Source organism: Myotis yumanensis, unplaced genomic scaffold (assembly GCF_028538775.1).
Source record: "Myotis yumanensis isolate MYYU_CA2020_CCGP unplaced genomic scaffold, mMyoYum1.0.hap1 SCAF_1, whole genome shotgun sequence".
In the NCBI taxonomy this organism is placed as follows: domain Eukaryota; kingdom Metazoa; phylum Chordata; class Mammalia; order Chiroptera; family Vespertilionidae; genus Myotis; species Myotis yumanensis.
The window spans coordinates 79,795,456-79,803,910 of NW_027223752.1; the positions used below are offsets into that span (position 1 = coordinate 79,795,456).

At 39.3% G+C, this 8,455-nt stretch overlaps 1 pseudogene; it reads left to right on the forward strand.

The window, feature by feature from the left end:
- Nucleotides 1-7,666: 7,666 nt before the first annotated feature.
- LOC139003636 (small ribosomal subunit protein eS1-like) lies at nt 7,667-8,455 on the forward strand (annotated as a pseudogene).

Genomic DNA, 8,455 nt, shown 5'->3' on the forward strand with positions numbered 1-8,455 from the left:
GAAGAAGTTCAGTCCTACTTCATGTATGAGTTGACTCAATATATTCATGTAAGCCAACAATAGATGGCTGCTGCATTCAGCCTAACTCAGAGGTTGGCTCCAAATGATGATGGGGAGGCCAAGTTCTTCCAATATGCAGATGAGAGCAGTAAACTTCATTGTTCAGTTGCACGATAGGGAAAAAGAGCCTGAGGTAAGGATATAAATGGGCTCTTCGGATATAATACATGATTTTTCAAGCCAGCCGAGGATCTGGAAAAAGTAAAATTGGAAAATTAGAGGTAGGAAGGAGGCGTGTGGATGGAACTGTGGGATTGGACACAAAATGTGCAAATCTTGGATTCATATCAATGCCCACCACAGTGGATAAACTTGAAAGCCACGTAAATAGAATGATTTGTACTACATGTCAGGCAGCTTCTGTCATGCCATCCAGGTACTTGTGCAATATGTTCACAAATGGAGGACCCACCGTGGTAGGTTTGAGGCCATGCATGCCACCCAAATCATGGGCCTCCTAGCAAGAGGCTGATCTAGTAACTAACACATGACTACCACAGGCAGCAGGGACTGATGCTGAGCCATCAATGTAGTATCATTCACTGAGAAAGATAGCTGGTGGCAAGTTAATTACATCAACCCCCTTCCTCTCTGGAGAAGTGATCATTTATCCTTTCTGAAACTGCCACTTAGTCTGGAGAGACGCTGTCCTTCCTTTCAATAAATGTACACATTTTCTATTTACAAAGACAGTTTCAATTCTACGTCTGATCATCTCAAGGGATAATTATAGGCCTAAACATAAAGTCAAAGTATAAAATATAAAGAGGCACCATAGTCAGTTTAGCTCAGTGAATAGACATCGGCCTGTGGACCAAAGGGTCCCAGGTTTAATACCGGTCAAGGGCATGTACTTTAGTTGCAGGCTCCTCCCTGGCCAGGGCCCTGATTAGGGCTCATTCAGGAGGCAACCAGTAGATGTGTTTCTCACACATCAATGTTCCTCTCTGTCTTTTCCTCTTCCTTCCACTCTCCCTAAAAATGAATGGAAAAATATCTTTGGGTGAGGATTAACAAAAAATAAACACATAAAGAGAAAGCGTTAGACATATGTCTATATAAAAATAACTTTGGTTTAAAAAAATTACTATACATATATTGAACAAGCAAATGCACAAAATAACAAAAGCCAATATTCACAAAATATAAATAATTATTTTAAATCCATAAAAATGCACACACAAATAGAAAAATGAAACACATACATAATGTAATTGTGTAATTTACATAAATGGGAAGAAAGGGGAGAAAAGACAAAATGACCAATAAAATTTTCTTTTAAATTCAGCCCAATTACTAATGAAATAAATACACATTGAAATAATAAGGCTACTTTTAAATACTTATCATGGTAATTTTTTAAAAGAATTATAATAGTGTGTGTGTGTGTGTGTGTGTGTGTGTGTATGTTTCAAATTGAGGAAAACTGAGCATTCTTTCAACCCGCTAGTTGGAATGTAAGATGGGACAGCATTTTTGAAAATCCACCTAGCAATATGGCAAACAAAAGCCTTGAAATTTTATATACATTTTGATCAGCTAATCCATTTAGAGTAATTCATCATAAGGGAACATCATCACAGAATTTTAATAGGAAAAAAAAAGACAAACCATCTAAATGTCCAAGAGGAGAAAAGTGCTTCAACAAATATGCTGTAGCCATAAAATGGAATATTATGCTGCCACTAGTGATTAGGTACACTTATCTTTACTAACATGGCAAAAGACTCTCTCTGGTTTGTATATTCTTTTAGTATATTCCAAAGCAACATGTCTGATATAATTCAATTTTTTATGTAAATATAAATAGAAGGATAAATACCATATAGTAATGTCATTTTTTGTTCTGATGTTTTTCAGGTTTCTATAATGATATATAGTCTAACTTACATAATTTAAAAGTTATTTTTAAATAAATGAATATTTGAAGAGACCCCAGAGGGAAAGAAATTCTAAAACAGTGCTCTAAATACAGTGTGAAAGTAGAAGAAACAGCGGAGTGAGTGAAGATAGTTATCGGTATAACGAGGTATTTTCAGCATAAACTATGGTCCAACTGGGCCATTTCCTCCAAGTGTATTAAAATTATATTTCTGCCCAACTTCTGAGTCAGGGATTCATCACTCAGATCTGAGATCAACAGTCATACCAAAGATGCATGTGAGGCTCTCAGAATCCCAGAAAAATCTAAAAATTAAATTAATTAACTTTCACTTGGATATTCAGTATTTAATGTACAGGGCATGTTTGGAGAGAACAAAAGAGGCATCATGATGAAATTAAGCACTACTTACACCAACTCCAAAAGTTTGGATATCATCGATCTAAAGTCAGCTAGGAAATGACCAAATATGTATATTTGGCCACTGTCATTTTTGCCCAAATTCCACAGGGGACATAGAAACTCTAAGAGCCGTCACACATGACCTAAGGAAGACTGTATAGAGACTGGGACCTGGGTGTCCTGAGATATAGTGCCCAAAGCAGAGCTTGACCCAACACAGCTCCTGGGCTTAGCTGCCATACCTTCTACAACATCCTCCTGACAAAAAGAGAGCCCCAGGAGGTCAGATTTACCCCAACTGCACGACTTCCTGCCTGGCTTTCAGGTCCAGTGCTGATTTCTTCCCAGAGTTGGAATCCAAAAACCTAATCAGGACCTGGTTTCCCTTGGTTTTCTTTAGCAATGACTTCCAGGCCCAAAGGGCATTTTTCTCTTGAGCAGTGAAACGCCTTATTTGGCTGAAGCTTGGCATAGTACTAGACCAGTGATGGCGAACCTTTTGAGCTCGGTGTGTCAGCATTTTGAAAAACCCTAACTTAACTCTGGTGCCGTGTCACATATAGAAATTTTTTGATATTTGCAACCATAGTAAAACAAAGACTTACATTTTTTATATTTATTTTATATATTTAAATGCCATTTAACAAAGAAAAATCAACCAAAAAAATGAGTTTGCGTGTCACCTCTGACACGCGTGTCATAGGTTCACCATCACTGTACTAGAGTATCCAAATTGGCTTCATCAGGGCACCTGCAGACTGAGCTGTATGAGCTCAGGTACCCCCTGACAGGCTGAGTGGTAAAAGAGAAGCAATGAGATCATTGGTGATATCACAGAGCCTCAGTTGCCATGATACCAATTCTAAGAAGAAAATACACAGAAAGAAAATCAGAGAATAGGAAGAGAGAAAAACATAACATTGAAGAGTGAAAAACATATGGGTCCAAACTTACATTTGAGGAATTTATCTGAAACATCTAGAAAGTTTCAGGTTTTTGTTTTTGTTTTTGTTTTTCAGGATGGCTTTCATTCTTGGGCAGGTGAATGTGAGAGAGGACAGGTTTCTGAGGTACTTCTGAAATTAAAAAGGAAAAGAACTGATTTGGAAGGTTACATGCTAATGGGATACCAACATAAGTATTAATAACAAAATATTTTAAAAGATTGTAACAAAGAGGTTAGACAGCCATCATCAAAGTGACAGAATCAATAGAAGTTTTTCATAAGCAGTTCACTGGAGGTTAAAACTGAGTCTCTAAGTGTGATATGAAAGCATCAAAGGGTCTAAGATTTCCAGATACATTAGTGATACTTCCAAAATGGAAATTAGAGTATCCTTCAGTTAGCATGAGAAGAAGCAGGAAGTCAGGGCAGCTAAATGTTAACACTATTAGGAAGTATTTACCCTCTAGTTACTTTCTACAGGGACTGGCGAACATTGAACAGAATGAGTGGGTTGCTTTCTTTGTCAGCTGCATTAAAAACATTCTGGAGACAACATGGCAGGACCTGGAGAGCATTATGCTAAGTGAAATAAGCCAGTCAGAGAAAGACAAATATCACATGATCTCACTTATAAGTGGAATCTAATGAACAAAATAAACTGACAAACAAAACAGACCCAGAGACCTGGAAGATGCAACAGACTGACGATTCTCAGAGGGAAGGAGGCCGGGTGGGCAGGAAGAGATTAACCAGAGAACGTATATGCATAACCCATGGACACAGACAATAGTGTGGGGAAGGCCTGAGGAGGTAATGGAGTGGGGGGAGGGCAAAGGGAAGAGGACAGCTGTAATACTTTCAACAATAAGAATAAATTTTTAAAAAACACGCATTCTGGCTAGTTCCTGCCACTTCATACCACTGTACTAAAATGACTAAAGCTCAGAGAAGAGAGAAGCAGCCTAATGCAAGTTAAAGCTCTAACAGAAGAAGGTAACATCTGAAACTAGTCTGACCCTCATCTTCCTAAGAACCATGCCCAAGAGTTCAAATGCACCTCGCCATCAGTGTAAGACTACCATGTATCTACTTAAAAGGCCAAGGGTAAAAAAGGACTTAAGGTTTTGCCTTTGCAGAGGGTTTTTGCTGGACCATTTGCCACAGTAGGTCTTTACCCTGAAACCTCCTTGTGGGCAATAATTGTTTTCAATAAATCTTTGTTCACAGTGAGCACTAATTTCTCAGCGAAATCTCTTTTACAGAGATAAACAGAAAGTTACATCATAGAGATCAGTTCAGAACAACTTTATCAAGTACAGTGTTTAAAGTAAAAATATTTAAGGAAGGCCCTGGCCGGTGGCTCAGTTGATTGGAGTGTCGTCCCATACACCAAAAAGTTGCAGGTTTGATTCCCGGTTGGGGCACATACCTCGGCTTTGGGTTCCATCCCTTGCCAGGGTGCATACAGGAGGCAACTGATCAATGTTTCTCTCTCACATCAATGTTTCTTTCTCTCCCTTCCTTCCTCTCTCTAAAATCAATAAAAACATAACCTCGAGAGAGGATTTAAAATATATACATACTACAGGCCCGGTGTACGAAAATTCATGCATGGGGGGGAGGGGCGCTCAGCCCAGCCTGTGCCCTCTGGCAGCCCGGGACCCCTCGGGAGATGTCCACCTGCCAGCTTAGGCCCACTCCCCACCGGCTTAAGCCACAGTTGGACACCCTTAGCACTGTTGAGGAGGTGCTCACAGCCCTCAGCCCAGCTTGTGGCTGAGCGAAGCTCACCCTGTGGGAGCGTACCGACCACAAGAGGGCAACTCCTGCGTTAAGTGTCCGCCCCCTGGTGGTCAGTGCGCATCATAGCGACCAGTCGTTCCCAGTAGTTCCACCCTTAGGGTCAATTTGGATAATACCCTTTTATTACATAGGATATTTAAGGAATAAAAGAAGCCAAAATAGTGATGTTAATAGAAGTTTACCAGAGTGACCGAAAGGTATAACCATGGCCAGAAAAGAATAATAGGTAGCAGCCATAGGCAGATTATACTTTTTCACTTTAGGCACCCTATTTGTAGAAATAAAATAACAAAGTTGAATCACCACCAAATATAAACTCTTACCCTCTGTGGGCTTCTGTTTAATTATTTTTAAATGGTAAGACTTACTAACACCATTTCCCCTAAGAACAGGAACAAGACAGGGATGCCCACTCTCACCACTCCTGTTCAACATAGTACTGGAAGTATTAGCCATTGCAATTAGGCAAGAAGAAGGAATAAAAGGCATCCAAATTGGAAAAGAGGAAGTAAAACTGTCCTTATTTGCAGATGACATGATATTATACATACAAAACCCTAGAGACTCCATCAAAAAGCTACTAGACTTAATACATGAATTTGGCAATGTAGCAGGATACAAAATTAACCCCAAGAAATCTGAGGCATTTCTATACACCAACAGTGAACTTTCAGAAAGGGAGATCAGAAAAACAATCCCATTTACCATCGCACCAAAAAAATTAAGATACCTAGGAATAAACTTAACTAAAGAGGTTAAAGACCTCTACTCAGAAAACTACAGGACGTTGAAAAAAGAGATAGAGGAAGACATAAACAGATGGAAGAACATACCATGTTCTTGGATTGGTAGAATCAACATCATTAAAATGTCCATACTACCCAAAGCAATCTATACATTCAACGCACTTCCCATTAAAATACCAATGGCCTTCTTCAAAGATCTAGAACGAACTCTCCAAAAATTCATCTGGAATAAAAAAAGACCCCGAATAGCTGCAACGATCCTGAGAAAGAACAAAGTAGGTGGGATCTCAATGCCAGATATCAAGCTGTATTACAAAGCCACTGTTCTCAAAACTGCCTGGTACTGGCACAAGAACAGACATATAGATCAGTGGAATAGAATAGAGAGTCCAGAAATTAGCCCGAACCAATATGCTCAATTAATTTTTGACAAAGGAGGCATGAACATACAATGGAGCCAAGATAGTCTCTTCAATAAATGGTGTTGGGAAAATTGGACAGACATATGCAAGAAAATGAAACTAGACCACCAACTTACACCATACACAAGAATAAACTCAAAATGGATAAAGGACTTAAATGTACGACAGGAAACCATAAAAATTCTAGAAGAATACAAAGGCAACAAAATCTCAGACATATGCCAAAACAATTTCTTCACTGATACAGCTCCTAGGGCAGTTGAAACTAAAGAGAAACTGAACAAATGGGACTACATCAAAATAAAAAGCTTCTGCACAGCAAAAGAAACCATCAACAAAACAACAAGAAAACCCACCTCGTGGGAAAACATATTTGCCAATGTCATATCTGATAAGGGCCTAATCTCCAAAATTTATAGGGAACTCATACAACTTAACAAAAAGAAGATAAACAATCCAATCAAAAAATGGGCAAAGGATCTAAATAGACACCTTTCAAAAGAGGACATTCAGAAAGCCAAGAGACATATGAAAACATGCTCAAAGTCACTAATCATCCGAGAGATGCAAATCAAAACAACAATGAGGTACCATCTCACACCTGTCAGAATGGCCATCATCAACAAATCAACAAACGACAAGTGCTGGAGAGGATGTGGAGAAAAAGGAACACTTGTGCACTGCTGGTGGGAATGCAGACTGGTGCAGCCACTATGGAAGGCAGTATGGAGGTTCCTCAAAAAATTGGAAATGGAACTCCCATTTGACCCTGTGATCCCACTACTAGGAATATATCCCAAGAAACCAGAAACACCTATCAGAAAGGATATATGCACCCAGATGTTCATAGCAGCACAATTCACCATAGCTAAGATCTGGAAACAGCCTAAGTGCCCATCAGTAGATGAATGGATTAGAAAACTGTGGTACATCTACACGATGGAATACTATGCTGCTGTTAAAAAGAAGGAACTCCTACCATTTGCAACATCATGGATGGAACTGGAGAGCATTATGCTAAGTGAAACAAGCCAGTCAATGAAGGAAAAATACCACATGATCTCACTCATTCATGGATAATAAAGACCATTACAAACTTTTGAACAATAATAGATACAGAGGCAGAGCTGCCTCAAACTGATTGTCAAACTGCAGTGGGAAGGCCAGAGAGAGTTGGGGGGCAGGAGGGAGGGGAGTAAGAGATCAACCGAAGGACTTGTATGCATGCATATAAGCATAACTAATGGACATAAGACACTGGGGGGTAAGGGAGGGTAGTGGTTTGTCAAGGGCGGGGGGGGGGGGGGAAAGGATACTTATGTAATACCCTTTGTAATACTTTAAGAGGAAAATAAAAAAAAAAATAAATGGTAAGACTTGCCTTTTTGGCTTTATGAGAAGCATTATGATGATGGACAAGAACAAGTGCCTTATGAAAGTACCAAAAAGGAAACCAAAAAGAAACTTTTTGATCCATTTTCTAAGAAAGATTGGTATAGTGTGAAAGCACCAGCTATGTCTAATATACAAAATGTTGGAAGAATACTAGTCATGAGAACTCAAGGAACAAAAATTGCATCTGATGGTCTCAGGGGTGGTGTTTTTGGAGTGAGCCTAGTTGACCTGCAGAATGATGACACTGCATTTAGAATATTCAAGTTATTACTGAGAATTTCAAGGCAAAACTGCCTAATTAATTTCCATGTCATGGATCTTACCCATGACAAAATGTGCTCCGTGGTCAAAAAATGGCAGAGCATGATTGAAGCTCATGTTGATGTCAAGACAACCAATGGTTATTTGCTTTATCTATTCTGTGTTGGTTTTACTAAAAAACTGCAACAATTAGATTCAGAAGACCTCTTGTGCTCAGCATCAGCAGGTCTGCCAAGTCCTGAACAAGATGATGAAAATCATAACCCGAGAGGCGCAGGCAAGTGACTTGAAAGTAGTGGGTAATAAACTGATTCCAGAGAAAACTGGAAGAGACATAGGAAAGCCCTACCATTCTATTTCTCTGCTCCATGATGTCTTGTTAGAAAAGTCAAAATGCTGGAGAAGCCCAAGTTTGACTTGGAAAACTCATGGAGTTTCCTGGTGAAGACAGTAGTCTGGAAAAGCTACTGAGGATGAGACAGGTGCTAAAGTTGAATGAGCTAATGAATATGAGGCCCTAGTCCAAGAATCTGTTTAA